Below are 16,722 nucleotides of genomic sequence, written 5' to 3'. Positions count from 1 at the left end.
AACAACTGTTAGTCTCGGTACTGTCTGTTGAACAGAAATGCCATCAGCCTTTGACTGAAGCATTTGCGGCGGGAAAGAACAAGCATTTACAGACTGGGTTTATGCCAGACTCTACTGCACCAAAAGCATCTTACAGTCATCTTCCACAGCCTCGAGAAGTGAGAGATGTAAATGGTTCTTTCCTACAGCAGTCTGCGACAGTGATGGCGTGGGAGATGGCAGAAGGAGAGGTGATGAACTCCGAGGGGATGCATTGGTTTTCAAACACTCCCCACTCTGTGGTCTCCTAGCAAGCAGCAAGGGAGTTTAGCAATTGTTACTGTACAGCTACAGCAGTAAAATCTGGTGCTAAAACACCACTCGGGGTCTGTATTCAGCTGCAAAAAGAGACCCCATTTTCAAAAAGCATACAGGGCAATTTACCATTCCCTGCTGGGTCAGGGCTAATGCTGACCAAACCCTGTTACTTCTCTTTAAGATGCCCATTCTCCCAAACCCAAAACTAGCAGCTTTTGTTCAGGGCACAAGAGATCAGGGATTTGTTATTCATACTTCTCCAAAGCACTCATGTTCATCCAGAGATGATCCCTCTCCCAGTTGTCTTCCAAACACAGACCTCTTCATGGGGTCCATCTCTTCTCTCAGCTAATGAGCAGCAAGACATGAGGAAAAAACCTCCAGTCATGCCAGGGAGGGTTTAGATCATATATTAGGAAAAATTTCTTCCTAAAAAAAAGGGTGAAAGGGTGGTCAAGCATTGGGATAGGCTGCATAGGAAAGGGGTGGAGTCACCATCCCTAGAAATGCTCAAAAGGGTTTAGTGATGGACTTGACAGTGTTGGGTTAATGGCTGAACTCAATGATCTTACAGGTCTTTCCTAGCCTTAATGATTGTTCAATTCTACTATCCGGTAACACCAAAAGGGAGCAGGAATGGGAAGCAGGGAGGGCAGGTCCCTGAGACTAAGGATGTCTTCTGCCCTCCCAACAGCCATGTTTCCTCATCAAGACTTTTCTCTGCCCATTTCCATGGGCTGTGAGCGCCATCAGTGATCTCAACAGACAGGGTAAGCAGCCACCACTGGACAGAGCTTCAAACTGACAGTGGCTAACGGACCAAGTTATGGACACATATCCACAGAAATCATTTTAGTAATGACGGTCTGGCTGGGGCAGCCGTGGTGATGGTGGGGTGACCGTGCTTTCTGTCAGGGCACTCACCATGGCTTAGCCAGCTCCTCTACCTTGGCAGAGGGCAGCCAGCAGAGCAGGGCTGCTGCTGCAGCTGGGCAAGCCACAGCCCCTGCCAAAGCCCTGTCAGCAAGTGGCCACTTCCCCATCCCAGTGGCTGGAGGGGCAAAAGCTCAGCCCTGCTCCCAAAGCCGTGCTGTGCTACACTCTGCGCACCGCTGAGCCTGTTTACATAAAGCCATTTCTTGTTTTCCTTTCCAGAAAGAGCACTGCCAATCGCCGGAGGCAGATGTGTTTATCAAGAAGTGTATCTCAAAGCCTGACGTGAGATCTGCGGCCTCTGGTGCAGCTGAAAAACTCTGTCAACACCTTGGAGAGAGCAAGCCAGCAGGGCCAGCAGGGGATCAGCCGGGACCGCAGTCCTGCCAAAAGCTACAAGAGGAGCTCAAGCCAAACAAACCTTTTCCATGCCCTCTGTTCAGTATCTAGTGGGGGCGTCCAAACCACAAATCAGCCAGTTCTTACGTGAAAGGAAAAGCCTTTTTTTATTATTATTTTTTAACCTCTCCCCCTCATTTGGAGACCTGCTCTGCCCTTAAACCTGTGAATATATCACTGTATTTGGTCTGAAAGTTTATGTCAGAGGGATGTTGAAGTCTGACCATGCTGAAGATTGTCTGCTCAGGAAACAAAACACCCTTCTAGGGGTCGCTGCACTTGATGATCAGCCTGAATAAAAAAAATACTGAGGGGCAGAGTATATCCTTCAAGCAGAGACCTGCCGGGTAGGGGAAGGGGGTGAGTTAGGGGTTAAAGAGGTTTTTTTGTTCATGCTTTCAGGCTCTGTCTGCTGCTCTTGCACTGCCACTTCAGGGAAAGCAGCTTCTAGGGGAGCAGAGGGTCACGGAAACCCTCATCACAGGATGGGAGTCGCCCACAGTTCTTGGGGTGTCATTGCAGTCTGCACACCATGATGGGTTCTTCCACCTCCTTTTCCAGAAGCATCAGCTCTGAAAGCAAGGAGAAATATAGGCAATTTTCAGAAAATTAATTTCACAGACCCATGGAAGGAAAGAGAAAAAGAAGGAAGACAAGAAAAAGAAATAAAGAAATCCTGCTTTACAGTGAAATGGAGTTCCTCTGTGTTACATGGAAAACATCGCCCATGTCTGTGCAAAATTCCACTAGACATTGTTTATCTGGTAATCATCAGTCAATTCCATTTGTACTAAACTTCCTGAGGCAGAGAACTCTTCAAATCACCTCTTTTGTAAATCACTCTTTCTTCCTCACAACTCTTCTCTCCAGCACCTTCCCCACCCCTTTTCCCTCCTGGGGCTCTGTGACTTGTGCTGGGCAAGGTGCCCAAAGGGAGCTCTTGCAGCTTCCCCATGGGAGAAGCATAGCTAGCATTCCAGGGGACTCATGTCCTTGAAGCCTTCAAAAATTAGAAACAGCTGCAGAAAAAAGTGCGCACGCGCACACACACACACACACACCACAACTTTCACAATTACGTACTTAGGAGAAGATTGAGGTTGTATGCAGACAGGTACAGTCCTGGCCCCCCATGCATTTTCAGGAATCCCTGAAGCTGGATTCCAGGATGGAAAAGTTACTTTCTCAAATCCCCTTTCATTTGGAGCACCTGAATCTGCCTCTTTGTGTGTGTACAACGGGGACACATTCCCCATCACTCCTGGTCCAGAGAGGAAAGCACAGCTCCCCAGTTCATCCATGGACGTGACGTGTCCTAGGCCTGGCCACAGTAAGGGTCCTTGGACTATGCTTCTTACACTCAGTGTATGGCAATTTGAAGGTGCTCCTCTCGGAAGCTTCCTGCTGCTGCTTACTTTATAACATGAGTATAACAGTAAGTAAATTCTAGTTATTCCTTGATCATGGGCACATGGAAGAACAGAAGAAAAAGAGGGCAGGACGATATCTTGTGACATCTGATGCCACCAGTGGGATCTAAATAGGCATAAAGACATGAAAGAAAGATACCTTCATATGGACACAGGTGGAAGTACAAAGAATAGTTTTTCTTTGTATCCACTGGGCTTGCAGAATTCTCACCTTTGGGTCACCAAGTTTTTCTTGCCAAGATAAAGGTACAGAGCACGGGGCTAAACTTGCTCAGTTGCAGTATTCTATTCTCAGCATCAATTTCAAGATGGTTTCCATACTTAGTGTCTCCCCAAACTACCTAAGTCCTGCCTAAGTCTGTTTGGATGGTTCTGACAGGCTCAGAGAGAACTGTTTCTGAAGTTCAGGCTCATGAGAAAAACAGCTCTCTGGTTTCTCTCATAATGCATGGTTTTAGTTATTTTCCAAACCAAAAACCCCAAACGCAAGGTTTTTTACCCTTCTACTCCCCCTTCCTGCCATTCAAAGCTTTTGCATCGACCACGGTACTCATTCTCATGTACCTCCAAGAGCTGCAACTTATAATCTTCACACCAAATTAATTTATGTTTTCAGTCTCACAGCTGGTCATAGAGGGGTTTCCCAAACTCAAATAATCAGCATCTGCCTCTTGTGTGTATTTTCCACTTAATATCTAGGAAAAATACAGCAACAAGACCATATTATCAAAAAATATATGAAAATTTTTTCCAGAGTTATTCAGAAGCTACCCAAACACTGTACATTAGGTTCCATGACAGGCTTTATGTTGGCAAACAGATAAGGAACACAGTGGGATAGATTTCCCAAATGGGCTAAGTCAGCACCATTCCCTTGATGCCATTCACATTGTATAAGTCTGGCCTGAGATATCTAAGACAGAGGCACCATGACCAGGACTTAAATTAGAGTCTACAATTCCCATTAGTATTTCCTGCAACAGGAATCTTTGCTGGAACTACCATATCTTGGTGCTTCCTGAAGTACAAGTAATTATTGGGGATGTCAGGAAAAAATCCTTTGGGATAGAATCATGCACATACCTGCTTGGGTACACTGGGCACACCTCTGCTGGAAGCCTGGCTTATTTTTCTGGGTAATGAAACACTGAATGTCTGCTTTTCAGGATGATATTTTATGCATGTAGATGACAGCACAGGCAAAATGTCAGAATAATCATTTTCTCTGGCTGGTCGACAACAAGGCTCGCAACGTCCAAACTAAAACATGTTACCCTTTGGAAAGATCACATTACTGCCAATAGGCAAAACCTTCAAAACTGTTTATCAGCCAGGCTTGGGGTAAGGCCAGAGCACCTCTGGAGCAGAGGCCTTGCTGTGCCCATACATTACATATCTCTGTTATCAGCCACTTCTCTGCAAGCTCACAGTGAGGCTTCTCATACCCCCTCTGCATCCAGGTCACCAAGGCCCAGAGGAGTAGGATGAGAAAGCATCTGAGCTTCTTTGCTGAGTGTTTCCTGTTTCATTTGTTTCTTTGTTTTGAAAAAGAGAAGAAAGAGTCTGTCTTGAATGTCATGTATAAAGACTCTGGCTCTGAAACTGCTGCAGTGTTCCAATTCAGCTCCGAGAATCCCCACGCTCAATGGCCTTTTATCCCCCGACCAGTGACATGACAGGAACTGCGGTTACCATGTCACCGGCAGCTATTGCAGGCTCAGAGGGATCAGGACCTCCAGCCACAGGTTATGGACTCAATACATAATCACAGAGTCCCCTCAGCTCCATGATCACTCAGACCTGGCAATGTAACCTTTGAAACGCGTCTGCCCTCTCCAGTACACCATTTACATTGTACAAGACGCACAAAACCTAAACATTTGACCATTTTTTGTACACTGTTAGAGCAAACAATTAAAATTTCTGCCAATTTGTTTTGTCTGTAGCAAACTACAGTTTTGCAAAAGCACTGTGAAATCACTGACAAAAAAATGGATCCCTTTTACCTGCTCTGGCACACAAATCACAGTTAAAATGATGCAGGTTTTTTTTTTTTTTTTTTTAATGTGAGAATTGTTTATTCTAGGGTTGACTTCTTGAGCTTCTCACTCCCTTGTGGTTGGATAAGTCACCTAGTGGTGGTCCCCAAGCAGAGCTTATGAGCAGGTTGCTGGTGAAAGTGCCAACAGAAAGCAACTGGGCAAATTTGCCTTTTGCAGCCATTTGGGGCCTCAAAACCCCATTACATGAGCGATACTTGAGAACTCAAAGAAGCATCAAGCCAGACAAAGTGGACTGCTGAGAAAATTAAAATGAAAATTCACAGAAAAGACATTCCACTGTGTATCCAGCTCCAATTTGTATATCCATTGCCTGCTCTGTGTTAAAAGCTCGCTCCTGAATTAAATGCACATGTTTTCTCAGGATTTCATAAGACTCCACAATTGCATTTAGACAACAGTAAGACAGCTCTCAGCTTTTCCAGCATTGTCTTACTGTTTTCTGTGAGGGAAGCAATGTGAAAATCTTCCCAAACCAGCTGTAACGACTTCAAAATTTTGTCTTGGTATTTTTCAAGCTGTAGAAATGTTGGGGGGGGGGGGGGGGGGTTGTTTTTTTGGTTTTTTTAAGGGATTAGCTCCCTTGCTAAGGCTAGAAGTATCGGGGCGCGGATGTGGAAAACATTGCATGTTTTTATTTACGGGAACGCGGGCTTCTTCTAACCCGAATTTTCACCAGCTTTGCCACTGTATGAAGTAAAGCCACGGCCTCAGCGGAAAGCCGCCCGGCAGCCTCGCAGGGGGAAGGAAAACCGCTGGAACGGGGCCGCTCCCCGGTGTCTGCTGCCCTCCGGTGGCTGCGCGCCGGCGCGCACAGACCGCTCCTATTTTTCACGTCTCTACATATATATATGTACGTATAAACACGTACACATGTATATACACACATATATAGGTATAGAGATGTGCACACGCACATATATGGACATGTGTGTGTACATGTATTTATTATGGACGTGTGTGTAAATGTATCTATATGTGCGTATATACATGTGTGTATGTGTGTGTGTGTGTGTGTGTGTGTGTGTGTGTGTGTAGATGTATACATAAAAAGCATCGTGTGTCTCCTAACTAGAAATTCCCCCTCGATCCCAATGCACTTATGGCTTGGGAAACGCAATTCATAAGATCTGGGGACACCATTTAACGACACTGCATAATACTCCCTTAATGAGAGCAAAAAGGTAACACCTCACAGCAGATAGACCCAAGCACAGACTCCCAAGCCAAACAAACACATCTGTGTGGAAGGAAATAATCTGTGGCACAGCAGTAACTGTAAGCCAAAATGGGGAGGGGGTGTTTGAAATCCTTATTTTTCCTTTTTTTTCTATTTTTGTCGATTGCTTGGTTGCTTTGCTGTTAGTTTTACACCCCAGCCCCCGTACTTCCCCAGGGAATCACTTTCCCTTGTCGCGCTTGCAGACGTGACACTGTGGGAAAGATGTCGAGTTGTACTTTGTCCTGCTTCATTGCCCCCAGCACGGATCTGGCTGTTTTCCGGCCAGCATTCTTCTGCAGTGCCTTAACTTCATGGAAAGGAGAAAGCCAGGGTTTAGGGGGGGAAGGTTTCAGGGTTTCACCGTGGCAGACAGCCCATGCTATAGAAACAAACAAACTATGCAGTGAAAGCATTTTAAAGTCACAATTCTCTGAGTCTGTACGAAAGCAAAACAGACTAGAAAACCACAGGCTCTGTATTCAAAATCCTCAGGGTGCAAAGTGGCCTGAATAAAACCAAAAGAAATGGTTGTCCAAGAACAGGCCAGGAAGGCGGTGGGATACTGAAGAAAGACTGGGAGAGGCTCGGGGACAGAGGATTAGGAAGAGGAGGGGATAAAATGAGTGGGGGGGCCGCAGTTCAGCAGTGACCCTATAACGAGCTCATCAGCAAACACATCCATTTCACCACAGGGCATGCTTAACTCCCAGTGCGGTTCCTGGGAATGACCACTGCACTGGGAAAAGAGAGGAGGGGGGACCAATTTTGCACAGGGTCAATTATTTCCGATTATTTGGAGATGGGAGAGGAGATTCTTTCCAAGCCCAGTGGGTAATCAGACTTGTGCAATGAAGTGTAGCATTTGTTTCTCCCTGTTACCATAGCAGATATATCCCCTCGGCTGTGCAACCATCTCTATTTCCCTGAGCCCTCCCCAACTCAAGGCCCCTTTCACTTCTCACCAAACTACGCAGTCATTTCTTGAGGGAGAGAATTACAGCAAGTTATTCCCTAAGGAACCTTCCTTATTTAGAGAGAAACCACAAGCCAGGGAGATCTGGGAATGGAGAAAGAGAAAAAGAGATCAGGCTTGTTTAGAAGCAGCAGCTAAACAGCTGGGAGATCTTTCAGTTGGTTTATATTTCTAACTCTGTTTGGGTTTTGCTTTACAACCTCGAATGAAAACAAATCAGGATTGTTTCCTCCTTTTTGGAATGTCTGTTTAGGGTTTTAAGGGCGGAACAAGGAGGGGGAGAGTGGGAACAACTCCACATGGGTTCTCAGGAATCACTGCAATGCCTGCAGCCTCTTTATCCCTCTGCTAACCTCTCCTGCACACATGCAGCCTCACTCTCTTCCAGTCACACAATACAGACACATTTGTAAAAGTGCTTTGTAAAAAAGGTGGCTTTTCACCCTTGTCTTGGAAAAGGGAAATGTTTTTCCTGTGTTAGGTCACTTCAGAATAAGCTGTCCTGGAGCATCACACAGATTTAGTTGGGGTTTTTTTCAAGTCACAAAAGCAGAATATCTTTCTCTCACACCCCACTCCCCTCCACAAAAAAAAAAAAAAAAAAAAAAAAAAAAAAAAAAGAGGAAAAAAAAAATCCTTTCGTTGCTCCATACAAATATCCCATGTAATTCTTTCATGGGATTATTCCTAAATGCCGACTTTTGAATTCAAGAGCTTTCCCACGTACACAAGTACTTGTGAGGTGTCACAGCCCAGCTCCAAGGGGCTCACACAGGCACGACATGTCCTTCTACCCTGGCGTTACTGCTACGCCGAGCAGAAGCATAGCGTGATGTTTCTTGGCCCATGAAATTCGTTTAAATTACACACTATTCGCAGTGGCCTCAAAGTGCCTCATCTGCTAAACCAAAGCGAAGGGACTACAGGCTCCCCTGGAGACAGAAATGCAAGCCCCGCGAAAGCGGGATGAGCAGAGGGGCAGGACCCGGGGGAAGGCGGCTGTACGCGGCCGCGGGAGCTCGGCGGGCAGCCCTGCCTTGGGGCCGGGGCTTGCTGTGACAGTCCCGGACAAGGAGAAGATAGAAGCAGCTCCAGTGAGCTCATCGGCTCGGGGAAGATCTTTAGAGGATAACTTCCCTTTCTTACACTTAAAATACACGTATAAAATAGAAACGCGCCCCCGCGCCAGTGTGTGTATGTGTGTATTTGCAGTCCCGGCGTGGGGACACGAGGATCACACCCGAAGCACTTGGACAGGAGCCGGGCACGCTGGGATGCCGTTGCGGGCTCTGCACGGCGGAGGGCTGGGGGACAGCTCGGGCCGGACCCCGCTCTCTGCACCGCACAGGAGCTGACGGGGATGGCCCGGCCCGGGCCTCCCTGCTGAGTGCGTGTCTGCCTGTTTGGCGTGGGACCGTGCTCCAGGCGGTGCCCCCGATCCCGCAGCCCCCGGCGCGGGACTCGCCGCCGGCCGAGGAGACCCCGAGCATCCCCAAAGCCGGCTCCGGCAGCAGCGGCTCCAGCGTCAGCCGCTCCGGAGCTGCCACTGAGCCAACGCGCAAAGCACCTCCGCCCCGTCCCGTCCCGTCCCGTGGAAACGAGAACCGAAGATGATTTGCTTTGTCTAATTAACTTTAATAATAAATGCCACTTCTCCTGGCCGAGGAAAGGAAATTAGCCCTACACAGAATTCGGGGCGGGAAAGACAGTGAAGCTCCCGAGTGGCCGTGGACTTAGTTTTCGATTTTAATTTTTTTTCCCCTGGGCAGACGTGGACAAGTGCTAAAACTCATAAAGCATAAAGTCAAGCGGCTCAGGCGGCTGCCCGCTTCGGCTCTGGCTGTGTCCTCCTTGCGCAGCGCAGCGAGCAGCCCCAGGCCAGCGGCTCTGGGCAGCCCCGGTCCCGCACCGCCCGCGCCCGCTGGGCCGGGCGCGGCTGCAGCGCCCCGCACGGCCACGGGGCGGCGCCCGCCGCCTCCGTTCCCCCCCCCCCGCCCAGAGCCCCCTCTGCCCTCTGTGATTTACATACGCGCTGTGGATTGGTTAGTGTTCCAAACTGCGTCATCTCTGACGCCCGAGCTTCCCGGCCAATGGCTCTCCGGGAGCCCCGCCATTGGCTGCCTGCGGGGATGTCAATCAGGGGTAATTTGCATGCGGGCGCGCTCCCGTCGTGGGAGCTGAGGCGGGCGGGGTGCGGGGGCCCGGTGGTCACGCGGAGTCACACGTCACAGCCGGGGCACGCGCTGGCACCGCCCCGCCCCGCCCCGCCCCGCGCGTGGCGCTGCGGAGCCCCGCGGAGCCCCGCGGTACCGGCGCCCTGTGACGGCGGTGGCGTCCGCACGCACCGCTCCGAAACTGTAACCCAGCGCGCAGACACGCGTGTGCCCGTGTCAGTGGCGTGTGGCCGTGGTGTGTGAAGTTGTGCCGGCTACACCCGTGCGGCCGGCTGCTCCGGCAGAGGCAAAGCCGTGGGTGCCCCTCCACCGCCCCGGCCGCCGGTCCCCTCGCACGGCACGTTCCCCAGCGTCTCCCCGCGGGATGGGAGTCGGGGGCGTGGGAGTCCCGGGACACGCGCAAGGGACAGAGGCCGCGTGGGGGTGCAGCTCCCCACCGTACGGGGCAGCGCCGAGCGCGGCTTCTGCAGCGGGGAAAAGGACGCGCGGTGAACACGGCGGCAGCCCTTCGCTCGCTGCGCACACGGGCAGCGGCGCGTTCGGGCGAGCGGGAGCCCAGCTCACTACCGGCCCCGCCGCGCACCGCGCCCGCTCCGCTCCCCAAAGCCCCGGCGCTGGCGACGCGTCACGCGTCACCGACGGGCGCTGCACGTCACCCCGCCGGCCCCCGACGTCACCGCCGGTGGCAGAAGGGGGAGCGGGCTGGGAGTGCGCTCGGCCGGGAATTTACGTGCTTCGGGAGCCAGCGCTGTGCGGGTGCCGGAGGGCCAACGGGGACACACGGAAGAGAGCAGCCAGCCCCGTGCTCCCCGCCCGGTCCGCCCGCCTGTGCCAACGAGCCCTGGAATTTTGGGGGTCAGAAATCAGAGCGGGCGCTCCGCAAGGGCCGTACGGCTGAAGGGCTGCGGCAGCCGCTGAGGCGCGGCCACGCCGCCTCGCCGCCCCCCCGGAGATGGAGTACGGCGCGGCCAGCTTCGGCTTCTTAGGCGTGTTTACGGAAAACACACAAAACAAAACAAAAACAGCCCCAGGTGCTTCCTGAGCCTCTCTCCGCCCTTATTTAGAAATAGGGGCCGAAGCAGCCCCCGAGGCGGTCGGGGTGACGTCACTTGGGAGGGGCCGTGTCGTCACGGCTGGCGGGTACGGAGGGCGGGAGCCCCCGCGGCAGCACCGGGACCGCCGCTGCCGCCAGGTGTTGAATTTCCGCCGCGGTGGCAAATTGATGCTTTAATTACCGAAGCAGCTCTATTTTCTCCCCTCTTTTTACTTCTTTTTTTATTTTTTCCCCTCCCTTTTTCCTCGTAAATAAAGTAAACACAAGAGGGCGTTTCGAGCCTTTGATCCCAGCTCTGTACAGTAAGGAAAACAAGCCATGAACTTCAAAAGGAATGGAGCTTTTCTGGGGTTAATTTCGCTTCCTAAACTGCTGAACGTGGCAATAAATCATAGCTTCCCTCCCCTCCAGGAAAGCGCTAATCGGAGGAATATGTCCCAAAAGCAGCCTTCACCGTCGGCAGCCTCAGAGCCCGCGTAGGCTGTGATCTGACGGATCAAACTTCATGCGGGAGATATTATAAATCAACAGGTTTCATAAATCTTTGCAGGCGACAGCTCCGCGGGGCCAGGGCGGGGGCGGGAGAAGGGGAGTGTCCAGTGGTAATGTGGGTACCGTGAAAATTCACTTCCTCGCAAGAATTGCATTAAGTAAACCTAACACCGAAATGTTGTCTGGCAATCTGTCTTGAAAAGGTTACAGCGTGTTAAAGATTTGGAAAGCTCCATAAAGCAGTAAAGGTTATGAAGTACAGCTTAAAGGTTTATCAAATGACTTCCCGTGCCGGGACATTTAAACCGAAGGCAAAACCTGAAGCCTGTGATCTTTGCAGTCTGAGCCCATAAACGTGTTTGAGGAAGGATTCTGGTTTCTGCCGCTTTTTAGTATTGCTTCTCTAACACGTAATTGAAATCCACTTTTCAGGAGCCGATATCTGGTAGTAAAACTGAAATACCAGGCAATTAGACGCGGTGCTTTAAAACCGCGTCGGGGTAGATGCAATCCGAAGGGGCATACACCCAAAATCAGGAAGCGAACCTGTGGCTAGAGAGTGGGAAAACGATCCTGAAACCCTCATGTCGCGAGTCGGGGAGCAAGGGGAAACGAGCGTGTGCTGGAAACAGCACAGAGGAGAAGGGGCGCAGCAGCCCGAGTTGCCCCGCCCGGGGCTCGGGGTAGGGAAGTGGGGGGCGACCAGCCGCGGTGCCGGGAGCCGCGGAGGCGCCTCCGGGCTCTTCCCTCGCTGGTTTCCGTTCAAGGCTGCCCCTCCGTTCCCTGCACACGCACACACCGGCTCTGAATCACACGGTGTTTTTAAGGGGCTCTTTGATCTGGCCGAGTGTCAGAGCCCCGAAAGCCGGGACTCAAATAACACGTCGTTACGGCAAACAAATTTCTGCAGTCAGCTTTATGGCTTTATTGTCTATGGCACGAATAAACTCGGGGAATTAGCAGGTTAGAGGAAAAAAATGTAAAAAGTTCTCCTATAATAAAATACACATCTGTTTCCAGGGAAAATATGGTAAAAAACACACACAGAGTCAAAACCTGGCTTAGTCGCCACTGACTGCATGGATAGGAAAAAGTACCATCTGTCATTTCTTAAGTGGCCCTTATGTGGACATTTACATTTGCAATAGGCGTTTTAATTACTCGTTTTATATTTAGTGTTGACTGTATTTTGCAATACACACATTAAAAAAATAGCAAGCTCTGTGTGTGTATACAATCATATCAATTCCCTTTCCGTGAACAAGCAGGCGCACTTAAAGCACAGACTACCATAAAATTTATATAGGGGTAGATTTTTATGGGCTTGTGCATTAATAGTCTCTAATAAAATAAAGTTTACTCTGTGTGTGTGTGTGGTTTGCGTGCATATGGCTATGCTCACCATTCTCGGTGTGCTGGATAACCTGTGCAGGAATTATTAAAGGGGGTATATACATATACCCATTAACACATAGTGATAAATCAGTGAACGTCTGGGTTTGCCTGTGCACATACCGAGATCTAATTTCCGAGCTGGGAGAACAATATATCATCTCCGATATTTCAACAAGTGGGGTTTTTGTGAGTCTTAAATATTTTGCAAGCCAGACTACGCAACTGGAAATAATGGATTTTCTATGAGATATTAAAGAAAAATCCATCATCTTTTTTTTTTTTTTTTTTCTCCTTGGAAAGTCGTTTAAAGTTTGGGAAATAAAATCCCAGAGATTTGTGAGGATATTAAATAGTTTCGTTCCCTCTTTGCACACACGTGGGTGTGCACGCACACAAGCACCCTTCCACACGCACACACGTTCTGCCCTTTTTGTAAGGATTCCCACCAAACCCGTGAAAGGACACCAGTGGGTATTAAATAATAAGACTTAGGAGCTTTCCATCCACAGGTTTAATTTTTCCCTAGGTATTGCATTTACATATACTTTATTTGTATTTTATAGATAAATATTTTATACGTCTTTATACACTATGTATGTATATGTGTGTACGTTTAGCAAGAAATGTAGATGAATTGATTTGAGCCTCGGCTCCGGGGGACTCTGGCAGACTCCCCCAGGGACGTTCTGCGGGGACAATGGCGCTGCCTCCCGCCAGGTACCGCAGTGCAGAGGGGCGATGAGGCGCAGGCAGTAAGTGCTGCTGGAGGGGTTGCAAAGGGAAGCACCCCAGCACGGGCGGCGGACCCGCCTGCGGGGAGCGGGGATCGCCCGGGCTTTATTCCCTACCATAGCTCACATCTTCCAGGCCCTTTAATAAGTCCAAATATTTACCCTCGACAGAAACGCTTTATGCGGCTGCATGAGGGCCGGTAACCTTTGACAGGAGCCATCACAAAACACTCCTCCGTAATGGACCACAGTGCGCGTACATCTAATTTATTGTGCTAAAAGTTATTGCAGCGGCTGCGGGAGGGGGTCTCGGACTACAAATAAGCGTTTTGCCACTGAGCGGAAAACACCGCCCCTGGGTCAGCCGGGCAAAGCCACAGGGTATCCGATTCGGCCCCATCGTCCATCCCATGCGATGCCGCTTTCATGCTTTTTGGGGAAAAAAGATTACAACAATAAAACCCGCGCCGGATACTGCAACGCGATCCCTGGTAATGCGGCAGGCAATATGTTTCCCGCGTATCTGATAAAGTGCACCGTTGAAACGAAGGGAAGGAAATCGTGCCCGATTTAACGGGGAGTAGCGGGAAAACCCCTCAGCCCCGCGTGGCGGCAGAGCCAGCGCCGGTCCGGAGCCACCGGGAGTCCCGGGCTTGGACCGGCCACGTTGCGTTGCGTCGCGGTGCGGTGCGGTGCGGATGGAGCCCCCGCTCGGGGTGGGAGCAGCCCGGGTGCCTTTGAAACTCGGCGGCCAGTGCGGGCTAGTAAGGGGGGACACTTCGAGCGGCAGCAGCACCCGTGGGGGCAGCAGGAGGAAGCCCGATGGGATATTACCCTGTTTGTTTTCCCTTTGATCCGTAGGAAATAGGTCCTGCACTGCGTGACCCATTAAACTAATAAGATTATAAAGATCAGCAAGAGGGGCTGGGGCTGCTAATGGTTCCCATCTGGGCCAGGTTTCGGCGTTATTAAAAACGGCGAGGCAGCGGGCTTGGGTTACAGAGCCGAGGTGAAAGCGGAGAGAGCGGAGAGCCGGGACCACACATCGCACCAATTAGCGCGGCGGGGCGGAAGGGCCCGGGGAGCCGGAGGGGCCGGATCGCCATAAACCCCGGCGGGCCCCGCGCCCCGCCCCTCATGCATATGCAAAGAGCGGCGCTTCTATGCAAATCAACGGCCCAGGGCCGCCCTGGGCGGTGCGTAGGGTGGGCGGGAGGCGGAGACGAGCCCTGATTTGAATAGCACCGCCCGGGCCGTGACGTCTCCCGGCCCTCCTCCAATGAGGGCGGTCGCCGTCTCGGGTTGCGCAGGGGCGGGCGCCCCGCCATCCCCGCCTCCCCAAAGCACGCCCTCCTCACGTGCCGTACAGCCAATAGCAGCGCTGGATGCAAATAGACAGGGGGCGGTGCGCGCACCGAGGCTGCGGATTGGACGCGCAGCGCCGGCGGCGGGCGGCCCCCTCGGAGGGGCGGGCGCGTCCCGCGATTGGCCGGCAGTGTGGGCGGGGCCGTGACGTCAGGCGGGCGGAGACCGGGGCGGGCCCCGCGCTCCTCCCACCGCCCCCCGGCCCTGCCCGCGGCCTCTGCCCGCCCGGAGAGCGGGGACCGCCCCTCTGGCCGTGAGCCCGCCCGGAGAGCGGGGACCGCCCCTCTGGCCGTGAGCCCGCCCGGAGAGCGGGGACCGCCCCTCTGGCCGTGAGCCCGCCCGGAGAGCGGGGACCGCCCCTCTGGCCGTGAGCCCGCCCGGAGAGCGGGGACCGCCCCTCTGGCCGTGAGCCCGCCCGGAGAGCGGGGACCGCCCCTCTGGCCGTGAGCCCGCCCGGAGAGCGGGGACCGCCCCTCTGGCCGTGAGCCCGCCCGGAGAGCGGGGACCGCCCCTCTGGCCGTGAGCCCGCCCGGAGAGCGGGGACCGCCCCTCTGGCCGTGAGCCCGCCCGGAGAGCGGGGACCGCCCCTCTGGCCGTGAGCCCGCCCGGAGAGCGGGGACCGCCCCTCTGGCCGTGAGCCCGCCCGGAGAGCGGGGACCGCCCCTCTGGCCGTGAGCCCGCCCGGAGAGCGGGGACCGCCCCTCTGGCCGTGAGCCCGCCCGGAGAGCGGGGACCGCCCCTCTGGCCGTGAGCCCGCCCGGAGAGCGGGGACCGCCCCTCTGGCCGTGAGCCCGCCCGGAGAGCGGGGACCGCCCCTCTGGCCGTGAGCCCGCCCGGAGAGCGGGGACCGCCCCTCTGGCCGTGAGCCCGCCCGGAGAGCGGGGACCGCCCCTCTGGCGCTGCGCACGGCCGCCGCCCGCCGGGTCCCCGCGGCTGCTGCCGCTCTGACGGGGCGGGGAGGCCGGTGCCGCCCCGCCGCCGCCGGGGTGCGTGAGACAGAAGGGAGGGGGAAGGATCGAAAGCCCCGACGGCGGGGGGGCGGTCCCAACTCCGCCCTCTGCGGCTAACGAGCAGCCTCGGGCAATTAGCGGGTGTCAGCGCGGGCGAAGGCGCTGTGATCGAGGGGCCGAGAGGAGCGCTCAGGTGGAGCCAGGCGGGGCTGAGTTCGACGCACGGGTGCCGCAGCGAGGCTGTGCGGGTTCAGCCCCGCTCGGTATCCATCACTTCGTGTGCCGCGGTGAAGAGCTCTGAATGCCGCCTACGCGGTTAATAGGAAAAAATCCGATAATGGAAAGACGCCTCCGAGACACCGCGCGTCCGAGCGCCAATTTAAACCTTCCCCCAGCCTCCCCAATGCGGTTTTTAAAAGAAGCAAATAGCATTGCAACTATTCGCTCTAGGCAGCTTCGTGCTTTTTTAAGTGCCCCAGCTTCACCCCGCCGTGATTTAGGTGATTATCTGAAGTGATTTAAGTGATCGTCTTGCCTCGAGCGATCGTTTCAGCCTTTTCGTTAAAGTCGCTTTCAGAACAAAAATCTCCTGGTGGTCAGTGAGGTCTTAAAGGCACCGCGTTAAAGGGTTTATTTTTAGCTAACAACTTAAAGACTAAAGAACATCTGAAAGTTTACTCATATATATTCGTGAATAATCATTCTTCACCCCGTTATTTGCCTTTTTTTAAAGGCAAGACTAAAGAACATCTGAAAGTTTACTCATATATATTCGTGAATAATCATTCTTCACCCCGTTATTTGCCTTTTTTTAAAGGCAAGACTAAAGAACATCTGAAAGTTTACTCATATATATTCGTGAATAATCATTCTTCACCCCGTTATTTGCCTTTTTTTAAACAGATTGTTCCTCGCCATTGACACGGTACTTCACACAGCTGTTTTTCTCTCTATTTCTTGAATACACACGAATTGACAGCTGACGTAAACACTTCGCGGAAATAACATAGCATAACTTAAGGGTGTAACTCTGCCTTCAGAACTCACTTCACAGCTGGCCCAGCAAATGCACAAATGATAGCGGGGTCTCTCAGAACGGCAGCAAACAGTTTTCAACACAGCACGCTGCAGTTTGTACATGAAGGTGGTTTGTAATGTGTCTCTGTCTCTCCGTGAAAGCTGCGTGCACTATTTGTTCTAAACGCAAACTGTCAAATCGTACCGTGTATTTCGTTAATGGGGAGCCT

At 52.5% G+C, this 16,722-nt stretch overlaps 1 protein-coding gene across 1 annotated transcript in view; it reads left to right on the top strand.

The window, feature by feature from the left end:
* Positions 1 to 15,678: 15,678 nt before the first annotated feature.
* Positions 15,679 to 16,722, top strand: part of SNX10 (sorting nexin 10) — a 211,480-nt gene continuing 210,436 nt past the window's right edge. Inside the window, exon 1 of the mRNA XM_068208511.1 lies at positions 15,679 to 15,688. The gene's annotated coding sequence lies outside the window, so the exon portion shown is untranslated. The remainder of the gene's footprint in view (positions 15,689 to 16,722) is intronic.

Source organism: Anomalospiza imberbis, chromosome 1, assembly GCF_031753505.1.
Source record: "Anomalospiza imberbis isolate Cuckoo-Finch-1a 21T00152 chromosome 1, ASM3175350v1, whole genome shotgun sequence".
Lineage (NCBI taxonomy): Eukaryota > Metazoa > Chordata > Aves > Passeriformes > Viduidae > Anomalospiza > Anomalospiza imberbis.
This window is presented reverse-complemented; position numbering and strand designations above follow the sequence as displayed.